Here is a 26,217-nt window from a genome sequence, read left to right as displayed (position 1 = left end):
GCGGTGCCCACCGGACCTGCCGTGCGGGGTGGTGCGTCGCCTCGGAGTGTTTTGCTTCATGTTTTGTTGTGGCCATAAGCTGATTTGTGGGCTCTCTGTCCGCTCTGACACCACGGAGGGAAGCCCCCTGACGCCCGCCCCCCCCACCACCACCCCTTCGGTGTTCCCTCCTCCCGGACCCGCGGGCTCGGCGAGCGGCTCCATCACAATCCAGGAAATGCGGACCGCTGGCTCATTCGCCACCGGATAAATGGCTGCAGCTGTCGTACAGTAGCAAACTGGTAAATATCAACGCTCCATACACGGCTTGTGGTGTGTTTTTTTGTTGTCAATATGGCAGCGTGTTGTCACTGTGGGTGTAAAGTTGCTGACAGAATGGCGTTTTCCACATCAAGGCAGTGACGTGAAGTTGGCTCGCTGGTTGTTTTGTGTTAAAAAAATGAATATTTTTACAAGAACAGGCACCGCATAGTAGGTCGCTTATTTCGAATTTTGACTGGACGATCCAAACTGCTCCACAGCCTTTGGTAGTACTTAGCCCCACAGTGGACACACACATACACTTGAATGATGCCCCACACACACTAGCGAGCAACAGTGCATGCAAACAGGATTTAAAATGTAGCATTGTGAAGTTATTTGTAATGGACTTCACCTACTTCAACATGGCACACTTCTATGATGACATCATACTTACCAGCTGACTATGCTAGCAGCTTTTACTGCTTTATTCTCACCCACAACATAGCAGCACTGCATGAAAACATCATTCTGTTAGTATTTCTGGGTGTTACCTTAAAAACTAATGTTAATACATGAGGTCATATTTGAGAGGAACATCTGTCTGGCAAACAGGTGGATAATTGAGGCTTGCTCTCCTGAGGGCAGGTCAATAGGTCAACGCAGTTGTTGGAAGTTTACGACTGTTATTTTCAGAGCTGGTTAAAGTCGAATTTCACTCGGATGCTGCACTGCCTTGAAGTAAGGATGATGCAGACATGGCTTACATTGCATATATGATGGAACAGACACTGCTTTAACAAGTAATGGTAATGGTTTTATTTCATTTGAACATGCATCAGATTACAATTGAATGCATCCCATAATCAATTCACAGTTCCACATGTCCAAAAGGAGTAGGAAGAAGCAAAGCTTATTAAATCCTACCCCTCCATCTGGTACTTTTACAATCAGTAACTGTTACATTTGTTCACTTCCTGCTTTCCTAATATAGGTTAAGTTTTTTTCATTCATTCATTCATTAATTTTCTACCGCTTTTTCCTCACAACGGTCGCGGAGGGTGCTGGAGCCTATCCGAGCTGCCTCCGGGCAAGAGGCGACATATAGGGCACATATAGACAAACAACCATTCACACTCACATTCATACCTATGGACAATTTGGAGTCGCCAATTAACCTAGCATGTTTTTGGAATGTGGGAGGAAAACTGGAGTACCCGGAGAAAACCCACACATGCACGGGGAGAACATGCAAACAGAGATGGCCGAGGGTGGAATTGAACCCTGGTCTCCTAGCTGTGAGGTCTGCGCGCTAACCACTCGTCCGCCGTGCCGCCCGTAAAGGTTTTTTATTTTATTTTTTAATTTAAAATGTTTTAATTTTTTGTCCCGACCAGTCCAGGGTGTATCCGCCTTCCGCCCAAAGACAGCTGGGATAGGCTCCAGCATCCCCTGTGACCCTTGTGAGGATAAGCGGTAGAAAATGAATGAATTCATTTTTTGTCCCGTACTGAAGTACAAGGTGATATGAGCATCCAATGACATAATGGGTACCATAGTAAGTGTCAATATAGTGATATGTATAGCACATCATGACTGGTTCAAGACTCTTCATCCTTGTATTTAGCAAACATCAACTGCTTGTATTGTTTCTTGAATTGGCTCATCGTTGTGCATTGTTTGAGGGTCTTACTCAATCCATTCCATAGTTTGATTCCACATACTGAAATGCTATGGCTTTTTAACGTAGTCCTAGCATAGAAGTGTTTCAAATGTACTTCTTCCCTGAGATCATATTTCTCCTCTCTTGTAGAGAAGTATTGGATGACATTTTTAGCTAATTGGTTATTTTTAGCCTTATGCATTATTTTAGCTATTTGAAGATTAACTATATCAGTATGTTAAACCTTGGGTTGGTTAGCGATTCCACCATAGGAAGGCACTATGCAGGTACATTATGTACTACTCTTAAAAAGTTTGTGATGTAGTAACCTCCAACTTAACTTAACTTGAAAAATTCTGAATGGATTTGGATGAAATTTTCAGGAATTGTCAGAAATTGGACATAAAGGAGCTGATTGAATTTTGGGGGTGATCCATATCACCATCTGGATCCAGGAATTTTTTAAAAAGGATTCTTTAATACTGGAAGATAGGACAATTTTCGGTATTTGTGCATGCTCCTCCACAAACCTTGCTAGATGTTAGCATGCTAATATTGGCATAGTAGCTTTTTTTTAAGCAATTTTCATCGAGGTGACACTCATATGAACATTTAGCACTATCATGCTAATGCTAGGTGTTAGCCTGGTAATGTCAGCATGGTAGCATTGTCAGCTTGCTAACATTAGCATAGTATAATTTTTGGTCATTTTCATAGATACTATTATCGTAGGTGGTAGCATGCTAACACTAGCATATTGACATGAGCATACCAGCATTTTTTGCGATTTTTTGATGAATATAAACGTAAGCAGACACTTACTGCTATCATACTTCAGAGGTAGGCACTTATTAAACACTTAGTGTTATTAAGCAATATTATTTATGAATAAAACTCAAAAATAAAAAATGGTCATAGCACTTGTTCAGGACATTTAGCTTTCCTGGTACATTGTGCTATCATGATAGGATAATAATTTAAATCCAGCACTATTAAAACTATTTTGAAAGAAAATAGAGGTGAGCTATTAGTGTTTTGTGTGTTTTATTCAACTAAGAGTTGAGAAAATTTACATTTAACGTCACTTTTAGCTTGATTGAAGACCTTTGTTGACAAAGACGGCAATAACGGTGGAGAAGAAGCAATATACAATACGATATACTGCGTATCACAAAATTGACGCGCTTAATCATTTTATGAAAGAGTTGTGTGATTTTAGTAGCACCGTGTGAGTGTTCCTTTGACTTGGATTGAGTGAAATGAATTGAAAACTGAAAGCACGAGTTACGTAATATATGACTCTGACTGGACAGACGGTCAACAGCTTAATTCTGGACAAAATGAAACAAAGATGTGATGAGGAAATTAGTTCTATTCATTGAAACATTTATTGAAATGAGTGCAAAGTGTGGCTTACAACCCTTTGAATGGGGGACAAATACTGTACAGTGCAGTATAATCAAACATAAGTGTAGCAAAAATGATGAAAACTAAAAAAAAAAGGACAAAATCAACAGTAATTTTGCAAGAATAAAGTCAGACAAAGCTGTAATCTAACAAGACAAAGTCCTAATTTTATGAAAATACAGATGCACTTGCCTAAATTAAACATTTTCAAGCAGAAAGATGGCTGAATTAACTACTTAAATGAACAAAAATATCAATACAAGGCTTAAGAAGCTTTTGAATTGTGAATGTAGTCTTTTACATTGGCCATTGAACTGTGTTCAGTGAGACACGGGCCCAACAAAATTACCAGAAAAGATTTAAATTATCTCACAACAGCGATAATAATAAAAATAATAATAATAATAATAATAATAAAAGTGTTCCGCTCAGCAACACACAAACAGGAATTTTATTTACGTCTTAAATGGCTTATTTGCTGTTATTATGTCTAATATATTGGGTAATATGAGTGATTATGAGTGTAGACAACTACAATACATTGACGATACAATAGCCACCACAGGAAGTACGCTGTCAAGAATAAAATGTATCGTAAAATCGACCAGCACTACTTGCCACTAAATTTGGGTGTGGTTCATTTTGGGCTTAACTGTATAGAGTAAATTCTGAAAATAAATAATGGCAAAAATTAGGGATGTAAATCTTGCGTGGGTTTTCTCCGGGTATTCCGGTTTCCTCCCACATTCCAAAAACATGCTAGGTTATTTAGCGACTCTAAATTGTCCATAGGTATTGAATGTGAGTGTGAATGGTTGTTTGTCAATATGTGCCCTGTGATTGGCTGGCCTCTCGCTCGAAGACAGCTGGGATAGGCTCCAGCACCCCCGCGACCCTCGTGAGGATAAGCGGTCGAAAATGAATGAATGAATGAATGAATGTAAATCTTTTTCTGATAGACGATTGGATCCGAATGTAGATACGTAAATACACAAGTTCCGATACCATTTAAAAACGCAAAATAATGTTTGTTGATGTAGACATTCATCTTACATTATAAAATAAAGATGCCAATTATGTGAAGATGGCATTATTACAGTATTTTCAATATTCCCAAGCATTCTGTAAGGCGCTGGCAACAATATCATCAACAGAATAACATGTCAAATGTCAAAATGTACTGTATGTCTCCCTCTAAGAATCCATGCACAAAGCAGTAACCTACCTAAATATAGTCTCTTTTGTTCATCTCTTCCTTGCCGTAATTAATTTAATTGTGTAATTAGGCTATTACGGCTTCACAGTCAGGAGGTCAAGGGTTTGAATCACTGTTCGGGCATCATGTTCTCCCCGTGTGTGTGTGTGTGTTTTCACCCCAAGTCAGCAGGGATAGCACATCCGTGACCCTCATGAAGGCAAGCGGTATAGAAAATAATGGATTGAATTAAGCTATTATTATTATTACAGTATCTTCATGATGCTGTCAATGTAGTGTGTTTTTAAATGAACTAGCCATCATGGTGACAGGGTTTGCTCAAAAGTCAAGTGTTAGCATGGTAGCATTGTCAGCATACTAACATTAGTATAGTAGAATTGTTAGCCATTTTTAGCGATACTATTATGTAGGTGTTAACATGCTAACATTAGCATGTTAACATGAGCATTTTTACTGGCATTTTTAGCGATTTGATGAATGAACAGACACTTCCTGCTATCATACTTCAGAGGTAGGCATTTATTTAATCACTTAGCGTTATTAAGCGATATTATTTATGAATATAACTCAACATCATGCCATCATGCTAGGTCAACCTAAGAACTTTCACTCCCCACTGATGACCCATCCATCCATCCATCCATCAATTTTCTATGCCACTTATCCTCACTAGGGTCTACCGCTTATCCTCACGAGGGTCGCGGGGGCGCTGGAGCCTATCCCAGCTGTCTTCGGGCAAGAGGCGGGGTACACCCTGGACTGGTGGCCAGCCAATCACAGGGCACATATAGACAAACAACCATTCACACTCACATTCATACCTATGGACAATTTGGAGTCGCTAATTAACCTAGCAACCCCGCGACCCTTGTGAGGAAAAGCGGTAGAAAATGAATGAATGAATGAAAGAAGGGGTTGTCTTATGAAAAATGACTATAAGATAAGATAAGCAATGAAATATCCCTCATCAAGTAAGTGTATCTTAGATGAAAATGATTTGCTAACAATTTGACAGAATAGATGTTTACATGTGTTTTGTACTCAGGTGTATGAGAAAGTGTTTGGTTGAAGTACCTTTGTATATCCACGGAGGTTCAGTAGCCAGATATAAGCAGCTCCACATGCAGTTCCAAGCATTTTTGTGTAAAAGCCAGCCAGTCCTTGGAGCCTGTTCTGTAGAGGACTGTACAGAACGACGATACAGTAATGTTTAGGGGGCCACAGCGGTGAAGGGGGATGAGTGGAGAAAGGCCAATATGCAATTATTTCTTATTGAATCAGCACAAAGAGGCATGCTCACGGTGAGTCGGTCTTGTCTGCATGGAGACCACTTGTGGTGCCGGCTTGGAAAAAAGGTGCTAACTCAGCAGGCACCCAAGGAGAGCGCTGCTCTGTTTGCTTGCACTTTTTTTTTGTTTTTTTTTTAAATGGGTGTGGGCATTACTGCCATATATGGTTTCTGCATTCAGTAAGGTCATCTCCGCATGAACATTGACATTATAATTTTATAAAACTTCTTTAAAATGTTTGACCTTTTAAGGGTGGCAGCATTTGTGTTGTTATGAACTTTACTGATATACTTTGGTGGACTTTCAACAAAAGATTTTCCCCTTGGAGATAATGTCGAATAAAGTGATTAACTTGTGATTAATCTGTCAGTCATAAAACCTTTAATAACAGGGCAGCCAATGCTTAGGTTCCCAAAGAGGGGTATGCGTACATAGAATAACAATGATAAACAATTAGTGCCTGACATTCACAACTTACGCCTGAACGCCTCACAGCGCAGATGCACAGTCACAACAGATAGAAGGAATGAGAGAGTGCATGAAGTTCTTTATTGCTCTTTATATGAAGTAAGTTTGGTGATTATGTTGGGCATTTTGTTGATCATTGTGAAAACCTGTCAATAGCCACGTTTACATGGACCCAAATATTCCAATTCCATTCGGTTTATTTGCTCAAATGGAAAGAATGTAACCTTTGTATACACCTCATTCCGAGAAAGAAAAGTGCCAATTCGAATTAATATATAATCGGATTCCCAGGGGTTGAATATTCCTTTGCCCAATCCGATTGAGGTATCTTGTACCCGCTCAATCGGAAAGTTGTCAGGGTGCGTTCTTTGTGACGTAACACGCAGACGTCTCTCAGGTTTTGAAAATGGCGGCGAGCAGTCATCACTGGACTACAGAGGAAAGTTCGTTTTTGATACAAACTTTAAAAGAAGTTGCTGCTTTAAAAAAAAGCGTAGCAACTGTCCCAACAACCGTGGTAATCACACTCTCGTCCGCCATCTTTGATGAATCACGTGATGTTGTTTACGTTTTACTGCGCATGCCCCATTGACTATTCCGTTGGATTATAGCGGTGCATGTAGACAGGAGATTGGAATATTCCTTTCCATGTATACACTGTTTTCTTGTGCGTCATTCGGAAAGAGGAAAATCTCCTGATGTAAACGTGGCTAATGTATAGCATGTGCGTGTCAGGATGAGAGAGTGGCATCTGCAAAGTTTATTTGCATCACAGGTGCTTTTTTTTTACATTCCGACCTGTCACAGAAGTCATTATGCTTTCATTTCCGGTGTGTAATCTTCTTCTACACTTACAACATTCTTCCTGTCTTGACACCTATTGTTGAAGGAGTCTTTCTTTTGGAATGCGTGTTGCATAAAAAGCCGCAAAAAACTAAGAAAAAGCAAAATTCATATTCAGACGTAGAGTTGATTCATCTTCTTTTCCCATTACGTGGATGCATGACCCACCAATGGAGAATCCCTTGACTCTGACATCTCTATCTCTTGCTTGCATATGCGTGAATTGGATCTTTGTGTATGTAATGTATGTAAAATAAGTATTACTATGCACTGGCTGAGGGTTAAAGAGTGTTTTACAACAAAACGTTGTGGTGATTTGTGCAATGACAGACATTCCAGTGTTAGTTTTAGCATGAATGTGCATACTTTCCCGCTATATTGAATCACCGTCAGAATGCATGATGTTACTTCTGATTGGCTAAAGTGTCACTTGTCATTCTGTGAGTGTTTTTATGTGGACTAGACATTTGTTTAAATTGCCACTGGTGTGGAAATAGTTTTTTTTTTTAACTCCGTAGTGAGGAAAATATATGTTTTCCAAAATAGCCTGGTACGTATGGACTTATCCCAAAGTAAAAGCTGCGGGTCGGAGTTGCTTCCATATTTTTAACCTCATTGCAATTTGGCTGAAGTGTATACTAACATGTTTTTTTTTATCCAAGAGTGTTGTCCGTTCAGAGTTGTAGAACGGGTTTTCTCTACATTGCCAGTTTATTATGTAAAGTATTAAGTATCGTAGTAGACTTGCGCAATGAGTTTGTTCAGACACAATAAAAGCACTTCGCTGTGATTACAGGAGGATTGAGTCAATGTGTGAGGCCGTCATGTGTGTGTGTGTGTGTGTGTGTGGTGTGCTCTTGTGTGTCCATGCCTCCCACTGGTGCCACACTTAAGATGGAAAAGGGCACTTTTCTGCCAATTAACACAGGAACCCTCTTGCACACTAGATTCCTTCTTTCCCCTGGCATCCACTCCACCGCTTCTTCACTTCTTGCACGCTGACTCAGCCATGCAGGTGGCAACGTGTTGATATAAGTGCACGAAATGCCAACAGACGAGAGGTCGTGCCGAGTTCCAGTTCCCTCAGACCTGCCCTTTTCATACAGATAACAAACTGCGATAACTGATGAAACGATCGGGTGGAAGGGAATAATGTGTCGTTTTGTTGCCCTTTCAGACTGAAAGACTGTTTGGTGTGATCTCTTAAATGTAATTTTTTTTTTAAAGGTGTTAAACAGACGGCGGCGTTTCTGTAATACTGTACAAAAAGTGAATGTGAGATGACTGGCTGCTCCGCTCGACTGATTACTCAAAGCACTGAATGTGCTTGCGTGTGTGAGCATGCTTAGGTTTTTGTTTTCTTTTAGACAGCATGCAAGAACCTCGAAGAAAAATACAACTCAGGTTGGAGAATGATGTGTAAGCAATGGACACTTTTATCTGTTTTATTGGTTTAAATGGCTACGGGGGAAAAAAAATAATGGTTAATTCATTGCAGTGGCAGCACGGCGGTACAGTGGTTAGCGCGCCGACCTCACAGCTAGGAGACCAGGGTTCAATCGGCCATGTCTGTGTGGAGTTTGCATGTTCTCCCCGTGCATGTGTGGGTTTTCTCCGGGTACTCCGGTTTCCTCCCACATTCCAAAAACATGCTAGGTTAATTGGCCACTCCAAATTGTCCATAGGTATGAATGTGAGTGTGAATGGTTGTTTGTCTATATGTGCCCTGTGATTGGTTATCGATGAGCCCGCCATAGTGTAGTGGTTAGCGTTCTGGACTTTGTAAGCATCATCAGTCTTCGTCCGGAAGAGCATCTGGAACATAACGGGCGGATCAAAAAAAAATCCACTGTGGTGACTCTGTAATCAGGAAAAAAACGAAAGAAACAAACCATGTTGTCTATCGATATTCAACCTAAATATATCAGCATATGACTTCTATTCCATATCGACATAATAATGCTCAGAAAACTGTCACCATTAAAAACTGGTGGACGTAAAATTGGTTTACTTACTTTCATTCTCGACTAAAGCGCAGTATGCAGCATCTGAGACATTCAGAACGGTAACACAAGTGTAAAAAGAAGTTAACCACAATAAAACACCAAAAAAAAAACCCAACCCAAAACACACACACATGTTTGTCTTTCTTGGAAATAAATAAAGAGCCACAAAGGAGCCTAAAGGGGGCATGTTGTGTCCCAGTGCAATATGCTGACAACACGTGTGATGTCATGCACAGTAACAGTCTAATCATTTCAAATAAATGTTGTAAAAAAAATCCACAAAAATCTACATCTTTGGCTTATATTCACTGAACTCGTGCAATATGCTGACCTGGTGATGTTAAACGCAGTTTTATTTGGATTTGTATGAATTTACTCCAGAGTGTCCACATCACGATTGTCCTGAACATGCATGGGGAAAAGTACATGTACACCAAAAATTCAGGTATTATTACATGAGTTTTACGAAATGAGTTGCTATCACTACTTAATGTTAGTCCTGAATTTGTGTGGCAGGAACAATGGTGTGTGTTTATTCAATCTCAATCAAGGAAAAATATATGTGTGCTAGTGTGACTGCCCAGCCTTCATACAGTATGTGCCATCTTTGGTTATGCAATGTTGTGTGGACATTGATGTATAAGCAGACAGGCAGCAGTGACTCATTCAAAGCATCCTTTCATGACGGTTAATCATTACCTGCATCTGTGCAGTTGCAAACTAGTACGTTTGCTTTTGTTCGACACTCCAAATTAAGTTGATGAGACAGTGTAATGTTGAGTCTTTTCTGGTAGTTTTGCAGCACACAATGTGTCTGGCTCCTGGTTTGTACACTTGGTTATAATCTCTCCCCTGTGTATCAGCGCTGGGGCTTATTTTGTGCATGTGTTGACTTTCGACAGTGGCGAATGTTGTGTAAGAGTGTGATTGTAAGCTTTCGTGCTTGTACACCGCAGGTATGTCTGAGAAGGGCTTGGTCAGAATGTCATTGTTATAAGTGGGGAGGATAACGCTTGCCTGCCTGGTGTGATCGCGCACGATATGCCGTGCGGACAAAACTATTTGGACACGTCATTACACCTGTAGGATTGGTCAATCTTTGCAGGTGTAACGCATTCCAATCTGTAAGATGTAGCGTGTCCGTGCGTCATGCTTCAGTGGGGTCAGATACCACTGATAGACTCGAGTGGGTACCTGGCTGTCAAGCCTGACTTATTGGACAGCGACATTGTTATCAGCAGAGAGGGAGAAGTGAGTGTCAAGCTTTACACTCTGGTGGCTACGGCGCCGGCGGCAGTTGCATCTTCATCACACACATAACAATGGACAGCCGATCAGAGAAAGTCATTTTTTTCAAGGAGGCATTTTTTGTCATGCAAATGTATTACTCTTTTGAACTCATATTGTTTTTGAGAAGCCAAACTCTTAAGTAACCCCAGCAACTAACCAGAAGTAGGTTTTTCATCACCAAAATGGGACTAGAACTGGGTTCACAGGACCTAGTGGGGGTTGGGGGGTGGGGTCTGTCGAAAAAATGTATAAAAACACTCATACAACCAGAGTTTTAACGTTTTTTTTTTCGCTTAATTTCACAGGTGTTTCAGGTTGCCGTTAATACAAACGTCCCTTCTTCTCACAATGACATCATTTTATTCACATGTTGTCAATTGCTGTGAAATTCCACATTTAACAGTAGATATCTTTTTTTCTACAAGTCTACAATTCCGTCCGCATTTCCCTTAACATTGAAGTCCGAATGGGAATAATTTCGAAAGCGTCATGGACTGTAAGTGAACCTTATCAAAAAAGCACCTTAGTAGATCTCCCTTGTAAAAATGTGCTCTAAAAAGTCAATGCTTGTTTAAATGAGAATTCCTGGACACTAGTCACGTATACATGGACCCAAATATTCCAATCCCAAACGGAAAGAATCTAACCTTTGTATACACCTCATTCCGAAAGAAAAGTGCCAATCCGAATGAATATATAATGGGATTCCCAGGGGTGGAATATTCCTTTCCCCAATCCGATTGAGGTATCTTGTACCCGCTCAAACGGAAAGTTGTCAGACTGCGTTCTTTCTTCTTCTGTTGTTTATTGGCGGTTGGCAAGCAGCTTTCGTGTGCATTAGCGCCATCTGTGGAACAGAATCTAAACCCTTCTAAACGCCATTCACAAGTCCAGTTTTATTAAAAAAGAAAATACATATCTATATAAAACATGTGCCGAGCTTAATTATAAAATATTAGCAAGATTGAACTTTATCTTTTCCTGTTCCCGGGTGCGTTCTTTCAGCGAATGCTGAGATATGACGTAACACGCAGCTCCAGACGTTCTTCAGTTTTAAAAATGGAGGCGAAAAGTTTGTTTTTGATTCAAACTGAATTTCAAGACTGGACGAAGGAAAAACTGGCAATACGGAGTTATTCCAACAAGTGAAAGAAAAACTGGAGGAAGTCGGTATCACGTGATGTTGGTATTTACGCTTTACTGCGAATGCCCCATTGACTATTCTGGTTGATTATAGCGGCGCATGTAGACACGGGATTGGAATATTCCTTTCCATGGATACCATTGCTTTCGGAAAGGTCATTCGGAAAGATTCCATTCGGAAAGAGAAAAACTCCTCATGTAAACGTGACTATAGTTGGCATTTTAGCTGCGATACATGGTAATGGTTTTATTTCATTTGAACACGCATTAGATTACATTTGAATGCATCCCATTGACTATTCGGCGATTGGAATATTCCTTTCCATGTATACCATTGCTTTCGGAAATGTCATTCGGAAAGATTCCATTCGGAAAGAGAAAAACTCCTCATGTAAACGTGGCTAATGTTTGAATTTTTACACTTGATACTAACTTCTCCTGTCCTGTTTGTGTTGAAAATGACGTCACTCTCATGTAAGTAAATCACATGTATGATTACGGGACATTATGGGATGTCTATGTGTATTTTCACAAACAGGAACAGCACCATGTTTGCGTTTCTGTGCAGAAGAAGCTGCTGTTGAAATTTGATGACAATGTTGGAGTAAAACAACTGAAGGGATCCTCCCGTGGAGGTACCGTGTTGACAGATGAAGATGCATGCCTCATGTGTGTGTGTGTGTGTGTGTGTGTATTGATCAATGATGCCGTGGAGGCAATGTATTTCACTACGATCTTGATGGATCTCTTCCAAGTACTCACCCTATTCTCTGCCTCGTTACGTCAGACCTGCAACCACGCTCTAATTGCAGCTTCCCACAGCACGTCCATCTGTGGAGATTCACGACTATTCTATGGCAACCTATGAACATGCATATGGATGAGTGGGAGACTCTGCACCCTCCCTCACCTCTTCCTTTGTCTCAGCAGATACTGTAAGGCGTCCCTGCAGGAACACGACTCGGGGGTTTGCAGGGGGGATTTCTTGTATGCGGGAGTTTAAGAGAGATTTCGGGAAAGTCCTTTCAGACCTGCTGTGCATCTGATGAATCCTGAATCTGAATCCTTTCTCGTTCTAAGTGTTTTAAGTACCACACGTCCTGTGAAATCAGAACAGGCTTCGGTCGAGGTCTTTTGTCTTCCGCGCCACTCGTGCTGTGTAGGAGGGGGTCGTACATGTTGTGTTGTTTTTAAACCAACATGAAATAATCCCGATATAAAATGTGTGAAATGCGTTATAAAAACCAAAAAGTAGGCCCCGCATGTGTGGTGTGAGTGTGGGTGGCACACATGTACACATTTGTTATTTACCGCAGTGTCTCTGTTGGCAAGCTGTCTCTTTACTTTGCCAGGTAAGGTCACATAAAGAACGCCTCACTTTAGAAGCTGTTAATTATGCAGCAGTGTGGTCGACCGCCATCAACTCGGGAAGGTCATTTGTTCCCTCGACCTATTAATGCTTGAAAACTCCAAAGACTTTTTTGTCAGCATCGTGTGATTTTTAGTGACACCGAGCTGATTTTTGTCGATATGGCACGCTTAAAGATACACACCGTTATTTTTTTTCCATTTGATGTCTCCTCAAACCGCAAGGTGTATTGACACTACATGTGTTTATGTACACTGCACAGGCAAGCCCCTACATGTTTATATACATTTAATGCGTATGATGTTTTTTGCTGATGCATCCATATTGCGGCCCCCTAAAAACGAGGGCGACTGTTTCAACTAATTGAAGGTCAATATTTGCACGAGTGTTTTCCCACAGACAACTTTCCTGGTTTGGTCTAGACAGAACACAGGCTCTCTATGTGCTTTGGTGAAATCAGAGGGCTTGTCATATTCTGGTCTCGCATCGCCAGACTTATTCCTCTTTTCTAAGTTTACCCTGTGAAAAAAGCAAGTTGGTTATACTGACAGGGATGGAAACTCCCCTTTTTTTTGTGAGATTCGCGAAAAGGATTAAAGTTTGCAAAGCTCATCGGATCCCTCATGAAACGCTCGCACGTGGCTAATTAAATTCAGAAGGCATAGAGATCTTCCTGTAGGATTAGGGTTTTGTGTATTCATTTTAGAGACAAGAGACAAACATTTGCAGAGGAGACATGTGAAACCTATATTCCACCAATAAGGTTTTAGTTCAGTGATATTCATCTGTCAAGCATTGCAAAATTGTGTGTGTGTGTTCATGTTGATCTAAATGTACTCACCAGACACAGCAGACTGGAAAGTGGCTTATAGAGTATTTATATATCAGCGTTTCCACTCTGGTAATTGTGCAATGTCAAACATTTGACATTGAAAGGTAAATGAACGTCTTATAAAAACCTTGACGGCTTCCAACGTGAGATGTTTTCCACATCACAGCACAGCAGAGAGGGCACTATAATGATTTGGGCTGCTTTTTCAAGTTGTGCAGGGGCGTCAAATGGCAGCTGGCTATGTGGAGATAATGCATGACCGGGGTTTTCAACAGCACAATGCCACAATTTCTCATAAATTCCAAGTTTATCTATCCATTTCCTATGCTGCTTATCCTCAATAGGGTTGCAGGGGTATGCTAGAACCCAGTTGACTTATGGCGAGAGACAGGGAACACCCTAGACTGGTCGCCCAGCCAAGGCTCAAACAATCATTCACACTCGCATCCATACCTATTAAGATAGAGATGCCAATTAAGCTAACATGCATGTTTTTGGAATGTGGGAGGTAACCGGAGTACTCGGGGAAAAAAACGCGCATGCAATCTCCCGACTCTGTGGCCAACATGCTAATCACTCTTCCCATTAAAAAAAATTCTAATTTTTTTTGTAGTTTTTTCTCTTAATATTTTGACTTTATTTTGTGAAATGACAGTTCAATGTCTTAAGGTAAATTTGTTCTCATAATTATGACTTTTTATGACCTAATTTTCCAAAATTGCGACTTAAGTTTGTTTTTCGGGCTGCACGGCACAGACCTCACAGCTAGGAGACCAGGGTTCAATTCCACTCTCGGCTATCTCTGTGTGGAGTGTTTGCATGTTCTCCCCGTGGATGCGTGGGTTTTCTCCGGGTACTCCAGCTAACATGCTAGGTTATTTAGCGACTCTAAATTGCCCATAGGTATGAATGTGATTATGAGTGTAGACAACTACAATACATTGACGAGACAATAGCCACCACAGGAAGTACGCTGTCAAGAATAAAATGTATCGTAAAATCGACCAGCACTACTTACCACTAAATTTGGGTGTGGTTAATTTTGGGCTTAACTGTATACAGTAAATTCTGAAAATAAATAATGGTAAAAATTAGGGATGTAAATCATGCGTGGGTTTTCTCCGGGTACTCCGGTTTCCTCCCACATTCCAAAAACATGCTAGGTTATTTAGCGACTCTAAATTGTCCATAGGTATGAATGTGAGTGTGAATGGTTGTTTGTCTATATGTGCCCTGTGATTGGCTGGCCACCAGTCCAGGGTGTACACCGCCTCTTGCCCGAAGACAGCTGGGATAGGCTCCAGCACCTTGTGAGGAAAAGCGGTAGAAAATGAATGAATTAAAGTTTGTTTTTCATAATAGTGTATTACGACTTGTTTCAAAGTTATGATATTATTCTTGTAAAAAGACTACATTTTGGGGGAGATTACTTGTAATATATTGAACTTATTTTTGGAAAAATTACTGCTGATTTTAGTATTTTTGCTGTTTTTTTTCTTTTTTTTTGTTAAAATATATTTTTAGAATGTGTAATAAAATAAAAAAAAAAGCAGTTACAGGTCACAAATGGGTCCCCGAGTGGCACTTTGGACACCCCCTGGCATATGCTGTTTATACAGAACCGGAATAACGTCACTCTTTTGGGCCATCCTGCCTGTTCCCCCGATCTAAATCCAATTGAGGACATTTGGGGAAGGATGTCAAGGGGCGTTCCCGACAGTGGATGTCCTCTGTGAAGCTATCTTCACCACCTGGAGCAATATTCCCTGTAGCTTTCTGGATACACTGGTATCCGGCATGCCCAAACGGATTTTAGAGGTAATTTACAAGAATGGTGAAACTACTCTACTTTAATTACTGAGTCATTTTTTTGAGCTATGGCCTTAAATTTTTGATCAGCTGATGAACAGCCTATTTCACGTTAATGGTCGTTTGCAATAAATAGCTTACTCATTTCCAAGTTTTTGTCTCACTCCAGGCTGTACGGTGCTCGAGTGGTTAGCGTGCTGGCCACACAGCTAGGAGACCTGGGTTTGATTCCCCCCTCGGGTATCTCTGCGTGGAGTTTGCATGTTCTTCTTGTGACTATTGAGTTATTGGGATTTTATACCTGCAGCATCTAATTGTTACGTCAATGGCCAAACACAGTTTTTTTCAGTGTAAATGTCCCAGGTTTGTACCCGCAGCCTCCAAACAATAGCATGAAGTAGTGAATCACTGCAAGTCAGTGAGTAATGTCCTATCCCATTGGTCACACGCCTCTGAAGATGAATCATGTACTGGTTGCTCCAGTCTCTTTTTCAGTAGTCAGATTGAAGCTAGGTTCATTTGTCGATCGGTGCAGATGTTGTGACATCTCCCACGATGATAACAGAGGCCTTTCTTAGACACAATATTGACCCCCCACCCATCCTCATTCACCTTGTGCCTCCTCTTGCCAGAGCAAAACCCCAGAGCTGCTGACACAGACTCGTCCATTGTGTAATTGAAAAAATAAACAGATGATGGCAAAAAAAAAAGCATGTGGTGCCCATCATAGGACTTTGTGTTTATCCTCAGCTGCAGGATGTCGAGGCCAGTTTTTCATCACCGTTTGGGGAGCAAGGATGGATGAGGTGGGATATATTGTGGGTGAGTGGGTGGCTAGAGAGTCATTGTGGGCAAATAGTTCAGGCTGACTCGATCACATCCATCATGCTCATGCTCAGACTGTGTCGGTGTCATCATTGTCTATCATGTGGAATGTGTTAATTGTGTTATGTTGTGTAACTATATAGAACAGGGGTCTCAAACACGTGGCCCGCGGGCCAAATGTGGCCCGCAGGACACCAGTTTGAGGCCCCCTGCCTTGATATCAAAGTTTAATGTTAGTGCGGCCCGCGCAAGTTTGATATGGATGCTGTATGGTATCATGTACCCAGAAAAAATTATTACGTTTGATTAATGTTCATGTTAAAGGTTAAATAACTGTTAATAGTTATCCTCCCTATCCGTGTGGAAGTGGTAAGTTTTTGGCTATTTATGTTTAAAGGTAATAACTTGAAGGCTACCGTTTAGGTCGCTAGCTCTCTAGTTTGTGAGTTAGCATGTATCTCAAGACCCTGCAGTTGCGTAATATGTTGTAAATAAAAAGAGTATAAATGTGACTATAGTCGTGTTTTGTCATGTCTACAGGGCTCTAATAATGCTTTGTTCATTTTAATCTGAAAAAATAGTTTGTCTACCCACCAACTATATGTGGTTTCTTAGGTTTTTATTATTTGCCGTTTTATTGTTATTATTATATTTATTTATTTATTACTAATTGATTGATTTTCTTTATTCTTGATTTGTTTATTTATTTTTCATCTTATTTTGTGTAGAAAAATAAAAAGTAATAGGCTGCAAGCAGGTCCATGTGGTTAAAATGGCTTTTTGCCACATTTAACCCAACATTAGCTTAACAGCGGACTCTAAATTGTCCAAAGGTGTAAACGTGAGTGTGACTGATGATTTACCAGTCCTGTGACTGAGTGGCGACCAGTCCAAGGTGTACTCCACCTCTTGCCGATAGGGGAAAAAAAAATGCGCAAACTGAATGGTTCCTCCAACTGAATGGTTACTCATGTCAATACATACGGTAATTAGGGCGTTATGTAAAAATAATGTTGAATTGATTACAGTTCTGGGAAAAGGACAAAGAATGCTGAAGGAAGCGCTTCTTCGATCCGAGGTGCTTTCGATTATGTAACCCTGCTGTCCTCGCCAACCTTAAATAGTCAGCAGTCCTGGTGTTTGCATCCAGGTAGTCCCCGAGTTTTGCTGCGTCAGCAACAACAAGGAGCAACCCCGGCTAGGTCACTGCAGAGTATGAATTTTCATCAGTGCTATGGATGGTCTATTGTTGATTCCATTTTTTGTCCTCTGAAGACGTGTTTGTCCTGGCTTCTTCTGATGAGAACAAGGTTAGGTCATTAAAAGGGTACTGGTTTTATCTTTGGATGAATCTGACTCCGACAACTGTTTCCACAGGGAAATTAGGAGATGCTTGACTGTTAGCATGTGGCCATCAGTGGAGGGTTCAGTTCCCCTGACTCTCTCTTCTGCCTGTGCTCACAGATTCTGCCTTCGCTTAACAGCCTCCTAACTAGGAGGTATCTGTGTAGCTAATAGGGACTCTTGGACTCTTACAGCAGCTGAAGCAGCAGGGCTGGTTTCCATTCGCTGCCCCTGAGTAGGTGTCCATTACTGTGTGAATGCCTAAATTACCCAGAGGAGGGGGGGTGAGGAAAAATACTGGGGTGGGGGTATTCTGTGTTTTGGACAGATAAATATATGCTACAGCACCTAAAAAAAATGGCAAAGTTTTATAAACTTGGATATGATTTATTTTTTGGCCACTCCAAATTGTCCATAGGTATGAATGTGAGTGTGAATGGTTGTTTGTCTATATGTGCCCTGTGATTGGCTGGCCACCAGTCCAGGGTGTACCCCGCCTCTCGCCCAAAGACAGCTGGGATAGGCTCCAGCATCCCTCTCGACCCTCGTGAGGAAAAGCGGTAGAAAATGAATGATTGAATTATTCTTTTTTGTTTCAATTCCTTTTGCGTCACTTTGCGTAAAACTAACTGGACGTCAATTGATGTGTGCATGTCAATATATTGATTTTTAACTCGAGATGCTTGATATTGGCTTTCTTACTAATAGCCAATATTGTCCAGCCTTTTTCATAGTATTACGACTTTTTTAAAATTATTTATTTCTTTAATATTTCAACTTTCAAATTTTTCCTCATAAATTACAAGTTGGGCTGCATGGTGGTTGAGTGGTTAGCGTGCAGCCTTCACAGCTAGGAGACCAGGGTTCAATCCCACCCTCGGCCATCTATGTATGGAGTTTGCATGTTCTCCCCGTGCATGCGTGGGTTTTTTCCCGGTACTCTGGTTTCCTCCCACATTCCAAAAACATGCTAGGTTAATTGGCGACTCCAAATTGTCCATAGGTATGAATGTGAGTGTGAATGGTTGTTTGTCTATATGTGCCCTGTGATTGGCTGGCGACCAGTCCAGGGTGTACCCCGCTTCTCGTCCAAAGACAGCTGGGATAGGCTCCAGCACCCCCGCGACCCTTGTGAGGATAAGCGGTAGAAAATGAATGAATGAATGAATGAATTTAATTCCAAGTTTATCTATCCATTTCTTATGCTGCTTATCCTCAATAGGGTTGCAGGGGTATGTTAGAACCCAGCTGACTTAGGGCGAGAGACAGGGAACACCCTAGACTGGTCGCCAGCCAAGGCTCAAACAATCATTCACACTCGCATTCATACCTATTAAAGTAGAGCCGCCAATTAAGCTAACATGCGTGTTTTTGGAATGTGGGAGGTAACTGGAGTACTCTGAAAAAAAACAACATGCACGCACAGGGAGGACATGCAAATATCACAGAGAGGTCTTCCCGATCTCCTGATTCTGTGGCCAACATGCTAATCACTCAGCCGGTTCCCATAAAATTTTGACTTTTTTCTATTTTTTTTGTCATTTTTTTTCTCTTAATATTTTGACTTTATTTTGTTAAATGACAGCATTTTTTTAACTAGTTCAATGTTTTTAAGGTAAATTTGTTCTCATAATTATGACTTTTTATGACCTAATTTTCCAAAATTGCGACTTAAGTTTGTTTTTCGGGCTGCACGGCGCAGACCTCACAGCTAGGAGACCAGGGTTCAATTCCACCCTCGGCCATCTCTGTGTGGAGTTTGCATGTTCTCCCCGTGCATGCGTAAATAAAAAAAATTGACTTTTTTCGAATTTTTTTGTCATCGTTTTTTTCTCTTAATATTTTGACTTTATTTTGTTAAAAATATTTTGTTAAAACAGCAGTTATTTGTAACTATTTGATTTTCTTAAGGTAAATTTGTTCTTATAATTATGACTTTTTATAACCTAATTTTCCAAAATTGCGACTTAAGTTTGTTTTTCATAATAGGGTATTATGACTTGTTTCAATGAAGTTATGATATTCATTCATTCATCCATTCATTTTCTACCGCTTTTTCCACAAGAGGGTTGCAGGGGTGCTGGAGCCTATCCCAGCTGTCTTCGGGCGAGAGGTGGGGTATAGACAAACAACCATTCACACTCACATTCATACCTATGGACAATTTGGAGTGGCCAATTAACCTAGCATGTTTTTTGGAATGTGGGAGGAAACCGGAGTACCCGGAGAAAACCCACGCATGCACGGGGAGAACATGGCCAAGAGTTGAATTTAACCCTGGTCTCCTAGCTGTGAGGTCTGCGCGCTAACCACTTCTCCGCCGTGCCACCCTGTTATGACATTATTCTTGTAAAAATACTACATTTTGGGGGAGAGTCCGATTTTTTCTTTGTAATATTTTGACTTTATTTTTGGAAAATTACTGCTGTTTTTAGTATTTTTTGCTGTTTTTTTTGTTATAATATATTTTTAGAATGTGTAATAAAATTTAAACAGCTGCAGGCCACAAATGGGTCCCTGAGTGGCACTTTGGACACCCCTGGCATATGCTGTTTATACAGAACAGTGTGTGGTTTGGAGTTTGTATACGCTATATGCGTGTGTGTAGTAGTCTGCTCTATGAACAACTATGGTAAGCTCATTGAAGATGCCATAGACGGCCCACCAGGGAATCCAATGTGCCAGCCCTGATCAGTCCAGTACCGCGGCCTGCAAAGGATAAGCTGATATCGAAAATAGATAGATGGATGGAAGGTTAGGCCTCGTTAAACTGTCGCCGTTTCCTTCACTGGTCACGGATATTGTTGGTGCCAATCTCGGTGTAAATTTACGAGACAAGTAAGACGGCAGGTTTCTTCCTGAACATTTTGTTCTGTTCGTTTCACAAGTGTAGCCACAGTTCTCAGAAGCGGCACTTTTTTCATTGCAGGGAAAATATCTTGTGTTAATGTTCCCTCCTGTCGACCTGCGTAATTCACACTTTATTGCTTTTCTGTGTGATCAGATTATCTTCAATGTTTTTTTTTTTTTCCACATCGGGCATTGTGTTGCATTGCTTTCTGCACTGTCATCGCCCACAGTCTAGAGCAGGGGTCTCAAACTCAATTTACCTGGGGGCCACTGGAGCTAGGGTCTGGGCAAGGCTGGGCCGCATCAGGTTTTCCAAAAAAAAAAAAAACGCATTTATTAAAAACAGAAAAATATACAAACTTTTTCAGTGCTTTGTTTCTGATTTTATACAATAAAAGCTCTGATAAAACATTCCACTGTTCTCAAATATCTTCATTTTTATTTTTCTGCACAAAATAAGATGAAAAATAAATAAACTAATCAAGAATAAAGAAAATCAATCAGTAATAAGTAAATATAATAATAATAATAAAACGGCAAATAATAAAAACTTAAGAAACCACATATAGTTGGTGGGTAGACAAATTATTTTTTTCAGATTAAAATGAACAAAGCATTATTAGAGCCCTGTAGACATGACAAAACACGACTATAGTCACATTTATACTCTTTTTATTTACAACATATTGCGCAACTGCAGGGTCTTGAGACACATGCTAACTCGCAAACTAGAGAGCTAGCGACCTAAACGGTAGCCTCCAAGTTATTTCCTTTAAACTTAAATAGCCAAAAACTTACCACTTCCACACGGATAGGGAGGTAACTATTAACAGTTATTTAAACTTTAACATGAACATTAATCAAACGTAATAATTTTTTCTGGGTACATGATACCATACAGCATCCATATCAAACTTGCGCGGGCCGCACTAACATTAAACTTTCATATCAAGGCGGGGGCCTCAAAGTAGTGTCCTGCGGGCCACATTTGGCCCGCGGGCCGCGTGTTTGAGACCCCAGGTCTAGAGGTTGCCGTCAAACATGCCTTTATGAATATTCACCAACGTGCTTCTCCTCTTAAGCCACACTGGAATTCAAGTGAGGGTGGCTATTTATGTATCAAACACCAGTCATCTTTTAAGCATTCCTGGTTTGACAAGCAGATCGTAAGATCTTTTTTCTGCTGTGGCAGCCTCCAAATGACTTCAGTGTGTTTTGAGTGTTTTTGGGTGACGTACTGTAGGAACTATTTAGCAACTGGACGCGAGGTTTTCCTTGTAAAGGGAAGGAAAAGGGATTGCTGGCTAGTTGGATGTCACACATTTTCACTCACACTACTAAAAGTGTGCCGAATGATGAAGACCTGCCAACATGTACATATTTTTCACACATTTGGACTGTTGAATACGCTTGTATGCTTTGCTGTTTTCATTTCAACTGTACATAGACATGGGCCTAGTGGCAGGGTAACATACTCACATTTATGATAGATTTCTACCAATATTGTGTTGTAGCAAAATGAATGATGTAGCATTGCATCAGTTGCATTGGTCATTATTTCCCTTTCTTTTTCTTTTCTAGCCAAATGCAGTGAGGTTCACAGTTGGCGACTCCTTTGAATTTGTATTTACAGGTACGTCCCCCTTTCAGATGGGGCAAAGTTGTTTCATTTTATGGCTTTTATCTGCAATTTATTGTCTGATCAGCTGGAATAATGATGTCACACACTCCCGTTAAATACTCTGCACAGGCTGTAGAAAGTTATATTGTGTAGTAAATCGTTCTGGAAGCATAATATTGAGGAGATGTTGAGAAACAGAAATGGGCACGTGCCACACAACACATTTTCAGAGGTAAGAAAACATAAACAACACAAATAAGGGTTGTTTTACATCAAATTATAAATGTATTTACAAATATAACACCATGATCTATTTACGATTTCCACATTTTCACGTTAAAATTTCACGGTAGCCTTCTGCACGCAACACTCCTCCACGCTCCATCACTTAATTCTCCGGTTTCCTCCCACATTCCAAAAACATGCTAGGTTAATTGGCGACTCCAAGTTGTCCATAGCTATGAATGTGAGTGTGAATGGTTGTTTGTCTATATGTGCCCTGTGATTGGCTGGCCACCAGTCCAGGGGTGTACCCCGCCTCTTGTTCCAAGTCAGCTGGGATAGGCTCCAGCATATCTTTGCGACCCAAATGAGTACAAGCCGCATCAAAAATGTGTGAAAATTATGTGATTTTTTTTTCCCCACATAACATCATGACTATACAAAACCTCCGTTAGTGTCATTAATCTCTTCCAGAAGGTCCGACTCAAACCAAAACATACGCATAGTGAGCCGAATCAAAGCTGCTGGATGTCACAGCTGCCAAGACGGTGCCCACGATTGAACGTACTCTCACCTTCTTCCTGCGTTGAGTATGTAAAGCAGGGTTCTCAAACTCAATTTACTTGGGGGCCACTGGAGCTCGGGTCTGGGTGAGACTGGGCCGCATCAGGTTTTCCAAAAAAAAACCAAAAAAAAAAAAACGTATTTATTAAAAACAAAAAAATTTTTAAAACTTCGCTTTGGTTCCAATTTACTACAAGAAAAGCTCTGATAAAACATTCCACTGTTCTCAAATATCTTCATTTTTATTTTTCTACACAAAATAAGATGAAAAATAAATAAACAAATCAAGAATAAAGAAAATCAATCAATCAGTAATAAATAAATATAATAATAATAAAATGGCAAATAATAAAAACTTAAGAAACCACATATAGTTGGTGGGTAGACAAATTATTTTTTTCAGATTAAAATGAACAAAGCATTATTAGAGCCCTGTAGACATGACAAAACACGACTATAGTCACATTTATACTCTTTTTATTTACAACATATTGCGCAACTGCAGGGTCTTGAGACACATGCTAACTCGCAAACTAGAGAGCTAGCGACCTAAACGGTAGCCTTCAAGTTATTTCCTTTAAACTTAAATAGCCAAAAACTTACCACTTCCACACAGACAGGGAGGATAACTATTAACAGTTATTTAACCTTTAACATGAACATTAATCAAACGTAATAATTTTTTCTGGGTACATGATACCATACAGCATCCATATCAAACTTGCACGGGCCGCACTAACATTAAACTTTCATATCAAGGCGGGGGCCTTAAACTAGTGTCCTGCGGGCCACATTTGGCCCGCGGGCCGCGTGTTTGAGACCCCTGATGTAAAGTATGTAAACTAAACATAACACGCACACGAGCACTAGTTATGGCTGCCCATCATCTCTATAAGACTGCTTTTGTGTGTGCGGACGTGCTATGGACATGTATGTGTAGTGTATGCCCATGAATAACAACCAGACACTAATTTTATTTGTCCAATTTGTATGCATAACAAATATTTTGCTCTTATAAGCCACTTTTGGTAACATATACTAGTCGATGGTGGAGTTATTCTTGAGTCAGTGTTGTTCAGCAGCTCTAATGTTTTGAATGGTAAACTTGGAAAGTCATAGGAAGTAATCAACTTTATTTAGTCTTTGTGAGGAAATAGTCGGCTGACCACAAAAAACCTCAGCTGACTTTATTTCCCTGGAGCTGGTGTGATTACTAGGTGCCGATTTGGCAATGGGTGGATCCTTACATATGATCTTACCCAACAATCTTTATCTACCTCTGCAAAGGTCCTCTTTTACTCTGCCAACTCTCAGCTTGCAATCGAGCTAACGCTAAAGCTAAAGCTAAAGCTAAAGCTGCTGTTCGTGCTTATGAGCAGTGAAAAGAGCAAGGAAAATTATGGAGTACATGGCATTGGGTAACCAGCCATTTTCGGTTTCTGTTTATTTTTGGTAAGAGACCTGCAGTGTAACATGTTGTGCAAGTTTTGTTTTTAAAATGTAAAAAAAATAAAAGACTAAAGTAACTAATGTAATTTAGTGGTTTGGACAACAGTTTTTGTTGAGGGTTTTTTTCCAACATGAGGTGCCTTTTTAAGGTCTTGCCACAGCATCTCAATAGGATTCAGGTCAGGACTTTGACTAGGCCAGTCCATAGTCTTCATTTTCAGAGGTGGACTTGCTGGTGTGTTTTGGATCATTGAACAGATGGTCGGACATTCTCCTTTAGGAATTTTTTGGAAGACAGCAGAATTTATGGTTCCACTTATCACAGCAAGTCTTCCAGGTCCTGAATCAGCAAAACAACCCCAGACCATCACACTACCGGCACCGTATTTTACTGTTGGTATAATGTCATTTTTCGCAAATGTTGTGTTGTCATTGACTAATATTTACATTTTTTTGGATGATCAGGAAGGGTTAAAAACTTTTTCACACCACTGTAGATTTGTAGACCACTACACTGTAGACCACTCCATTTTTGTTTTTTGGAAACTGAAATTGTGCTGAAACTTACCTATGTTTTACTGCTGAAGAATGGAAAAAAGTACTGGATGGCATAAACAGACATGGCGTCCTGAGGAAACTTTTTAGAGCAGGGGTCTCAAACACGCGGCCCACAGGCCAAATGTGGCCCGCAGGACACTAGTTTGAGGCCCCCGCCTTGATATGAAAGTTTAATGTTAGTGCGGCCCGCGCAAGTTTGATATGGATGCTGTATGGTATCATGTACCCAGAAAAAATTATTATATTTGATTAATGTTCACGTTAAAGGTTAAATAACTGTTAATAGTTACCACTTCCACACGGATAGGGAGGATAAGTTTTTGGCTTTTTAAGTTTAAAGGAAATAACTTGGAGCTACCGTTTTGGTCGCTAGATCTCAAGTTTGCGAGTTAGCATGTGTCTCAAGACCCTGCAGTTGCGCAATATGTTGTAAATAAAAAGAGTATAAATGTGACTATAGTCGTGTTTTGTCAAGTCTACAGGGCTCTAATAATGCTTTGTTCATTTTAATCTGAAAAAATAATTTGTCTACCCACCAACTATATGTGGTTTCTTAAGTTTTTATTATTTGCTGTTTTATTATTATTATTATATTTATTTATTTATTTATTTATTACTGATTGATTGATTGATTTTCTTTATTCTTGGTTTGTTTATTTATTTTTCATCTTATTTTGTGTAGAAAAATAAAAAGTAAGATATTTGAGAACAGTGGAATGTTTTATCAGAGCTTTTATTGTAGAAAATCGGAACCAAAGCGAAGTTTTTTAAAATTTTTTTGTTTTTAATAAATGGGTTTTTTTTTTTTTTTTTTTTTGGAAAACCTGATGCGGCCCAGTCTCACCCAGACCCTAGCTCCAGTGGCCCCCAAGTAAATTGAGTTTGAGACCCCTGCTTTAATAACGTTTGTCTCTTTACTTTCCCATGACGTAGTGAGATCATCCTCACTGGAAATTACCTGGCAGGGTACATTGTAGGGATCCGATTCAATCAGAGGTGGTTATGGGAGCGCTCTGCTTTATTGAGGTCAATTGACTTCTTCATGTGACTGCCAACGTGCAGCGCATGGGGGGAGCAAATTGCTTACCTGAGTAAACAAAGGATCTGCTTCACTATCAAGTGACCTGTCTGTTATGACTGAGAAGCCCTCAAATGCAACATAATGATTGTGTGTGTGTGTGTGTGTGTGTGTGTGTTCTTCCAGTAAAG

General features: G+C 40.3%; 1 protein-coding gene across 4 annotated transcripts in view; it reads left to right on the top strand.

Annotated features, from left to right (window-relative positions):
- hivep3b (HIVEP zinc finger 3b) overlaps nt 1-26,217 on the top strand; it is a 71,689-nt gene continuing 45,472 nt past the window's right edge. For 2 of the 4 annotated variants that reach the window (XM_058083366.2, XM_058083364.2), the window contains exons 1-2: nt 1-281; nt 22,176-22,227. The gene's annotated coding sequence lies outside the window, so the exon portion shown is untranslated. The remainder of the gene's footprint in view (nt 282-22,175; nt 22,228-26,217) is intronic. The other 2 variants (XM_058083367.2, XM_058083365.2) reach the window with 1 other exon arrangement.

Source organism: Doryrhamphus excisus, linkage group LG17 (assembly GCF_037039965.1).
Source record: "Doryrhamphus excisus strain RoL-2023G ecotype Guam linkage group LG17, RoL_Dexc_Guam_v1.1, whole genome shotgun sequence".
Classification (NCBI taxonomy): Eukaryota; Metazoa; Chordata; class Actinopteri; order Syngnathiformes; family Syngnathidae; genus Doryrhamphus; species Doryrhamphus excisus.
This window is presented reverse-complemented; position numbering and strand designations above follow the sequence as displayed.